Below are 3,607 nucleotides of genomic sequence, written 5' to 3'. Positions count from 1 at the left end.
GACGGAGTCGGAAGTACGAGATTCGAAGTAGCTGGGGTGGGATCCTCGGGTTCGGGCGAAGAACTGGATCGTTCGAAAAGATCAGGAGTCGAAAAGTCGTAGTCGGAAGTAGTGAGGCCTAGAAGCTCGGGGGACGAAGTGTGTTCTTCGGCGGTCGAAGGGATTGGTTCTTCGTCGAAGTCGTCCTGGAGTTCTTGGTCTATCTCGTCTTCTTCGTCGCGGTCGAAGTCACCGGGGATTGTTGGAGAGGGGGTTGAATGTGTTCGAGAGGAGCTGTCGAGGTTCTCAGCGGCGCTGCGGCTAGCAGCCTCACGCGCTTGCGAGCGGGTGACTACTGGAGACGTTTTCGGAAACCCGAAAGCGGCGAATTCTTGCCTGAAATCCCCTCGCGGTGGGCTCCAGAAATGATACGACCTACGAAACCCTAACCCCTAACCTGGGTGCGACCTAAAGGGACTAGAGAGACGGCTTATAGTCTAATGAGAGGGGAGTTAGCAGCAAGGTGTCCCGCGGTTCGAGTGAACCCGAGAAACGCCCTTGGGAAAGGTTACGAACAAACGAGTAGGTACGAGGTGGCTTCGACACGTCGTCGAAGCTACTCGGAAGCTGTGGAAAGTTAGCGACGATCGAAGCTCGGCAGAGCTCTTCGATGTATCGTAGAGAGAAGGGACACGATTTGATAGGGGGGGACTTAACTAGGACGCGGTTCGAGGTGCAACGCAGTTTCTTCGACAGTAGTCGAAGTCGAAGGGTTCGTCGAGACGGTATCGACGAGTGGACGCAGTGGACGAGGTTTCGAGGTTACGCAGTGAGGAACGAAGTGACGCAGTTGAGGACGTAGACGCAGGGCGAACTCGACTTATGAGCTCTGAACTAGAGGGGGGGAACGGATCTTGTATTTTTGGAGAGAAGTACAACAGATTTTATACTACACAGGACGCTACGACTATTCGAGAGTGGCATACGAGTACAAGGGGCTTTGCATTGTTCCTCAAGAAGCTGCCTCACCGAGGGGCACATACCAAGTCCATCGGTAGAATGACGTCATGCCGAACGCGGAGATGAAGAGCAACATATGGCCACTTCGGACCGGTAGCCGTCGTGAAGGCATGCCGCGAGGTTCGATACCCAATCGGGAAAGACCGGCTACTTCGGTGTGGCTTGGAGCGAAGCGCGCGCTTGGCCGAGCGGCGTCAAGTGGCCCTATTGTTCGCCGAATGCGGAAGATGTTCCGAGGTCTACGCACGAGGCATCGGGAAGACCGTGCCGAGCTTCGAGTAAGCGTCGCGCACCGTCGAAGGTGTCGAAGAGCGTCGAAGGCGAAATCGAAGTGTTGGGGACTGAGTCGAAGTGCCGGGCGGGATGCGAGTGCCGAAAAGAGGTGAATCGGGGCCCAGAGGGGCTCGGCGCCTATCAGCGGCATGCCTTCACAATGGCTACCGGTCCGAAGTGGCCATATGTTGCTCTTCATCTCCGCGTTCGGCATGACGTCACTCTACCGATGGACTTGGTATGTGCCTCTCGGTGAGGCAGCTTCTTGAGGAACAATGCAAAGCCCCTTGTACTCGTATGCCACTCTCGAATAGTCGTAGCGTCCTGTGTAGTATAAAATCGGTCGTAGTTCTTCCTAAAAATACAAGATCCGTCCCCCCCCTCGAGTTCAGAGCTCATAAGTCGAGTTCGCCCTGCGTCTACGTCCTCAACTGCGTCACTTCATTCCTCACTGCGTAACCTCGAAACCTCGTCCACTGCGTTCACTCGTCGATACCATCTTGACGAACCTTTCGACTTCGACTACTGTCGAAGAAACTGCGTTGCACCTCGAACCGCGTCCTAGTTAAGTCCCCCCCTATCGAATCATGTCCCTTCTCTCTACGATACATCGAAGAGCTCTACCGAGCTTCGATCGTCGCTAACTTTCCACAGCCTCCGAGTAGCTTCGACGATGTGTCGAAGCCACCTCGTACCTTCCCTAGCGTTCGTAGCCTTTTCCGAAGGCGTTTCTCGTGTTCACTCGAACCGCGGGACACCTTGCTGCTAACTCCCCTCTCATTAGACTATAAGCCGTCTCTCTAGTCCCTTTAGGTCGCACCCAGGTTAGGGGTTAGGGTTTCGTAGGTCGTATCAACGGGTCGAAGCGTCCCTTCCTTCTTTTTGATGAAGAAGAAGGGGGACGAGATGGGCGACTTCGATTCCCGTATATAGCCCTTCGCTGGTTGCTCCTTTAGGAACTTGTCTAGTTCCTCCTACTCATTGTTCGACAAGGGATACACCTTAGAATGGAACGTCGAGTAGCTGGGTACGAGTTCGATCGCGTGATCATAAGGCTTCCTTTCGGGCAGCCTTTCTGACGCCTCCTTTGAGAAGACATTCAGGAACTCGTGGTACTGTTTAGGTACCGACTCCTCGGCGGTTTTAACGACCTTCTTTCTGATCTCCTCCTCAGCGAACAGCTGGAAGTACGTATGCCCTGCTGCGACGAACAGCTTAGGGGCGCCGGGAAGCATGATACCCTGCTCCCAGGCTTCGATCAAATCGGCCTCATCCCATTCTACTTCCGTCGGATCTTCTTTGGGTTCGAAGTCCGGGAGTACCTTACTCCGGCAGGCACCTATGACCGATTGTTTGGACTTTGGCGAATGTCTGCGCGCCGTGGGCCTGACCCCCGTATCACGCGCAGTCGTTGCCTGCTCCATTCGACCAGTCCTCCTGGCACTGCACGTTTCAGGGCATCGCGACAATTTGAGGGAGCCTTTCTCCCAATTGATTTCAGGGTTGTGCTCGCGCAGCCAATCCAACCCAACGATTACGTCTTTCGGACCGATGTCCGTGACCGTGAACACCGTCTTCTCGACGTTGATACGACCTACGAAACCCTAACCCCTAACCTGGGTGCGACCTAAAGGGACTAGAGAGACGGATTATAATCTAAAAAGAGGGGAGTTAGCAGCAAGGTGTCCCGCGGTTCGAGTGAACACGAGAAACGCCTTCGGAAAAAGGCTACAAACAATGGGGAAGCTACGAGGTGGCTTCGACACGTCGTCGAAGCTACTCGGAGGCTGTGGATGGTTAGCGACGATCGAAGCTCGGTAGAGCTCTTCGACGTATCGTAGAGAGAAGGGACACGATTTGATAGGGGGGGACTTAACTAGGACGCGGTTCGAGGTGCAACGCAGTTTCTTCGACAGTAGTCGAAGTCGAAGGGTTCGTCGAGACGGTATCGACGAGTGGACGCAGTGGACGAGGTTTCGAGGTTACGCAGTGAGGAACGAAGTGACGCAGTTGAGGACGTAGACGCAGGGCGAACTCGACTTATGAGCTCTGAACTAGAGGGGGGGAACGGATCTTGTATTTTTGGAGAGAAGTACAACAGATTTTATACTACACAGGACGCTACGACTATTCGAGAGTGGCATACGAGTACAAGGGGCTTTGCATTGTTCCTCAAGAAGCTGCCTCACCGAGGGGCACACACCAAGTCCATCGGTAGAGTGACGTCATGCCGAACGCGGAGATGAAGAGTAACATATGGCCACTTCGGACCGGTAGCCGTCGTGAAGGCATGCCGCGAGGTTCGATACTTAATCGGGAAAGACCGGCTACTTCG

The sequence above is a fragment of the Postia placenta genome (assembly GCF_002117355.1).
Source record: "Postia placenta MAD-698-R-SB12 unplaced genomic scaffold POSPLAscaffold_15, whole genome shotgun sequence".
NCBI lineage: Eukaryota > Fungi > Basidiomycota > Agaricomycetes > Polyporales > Adustoporiaceae > Rhodonia > Rhodonia placenta.
This window is presented reverse-complemented; position numbering follows the sequence as displayed.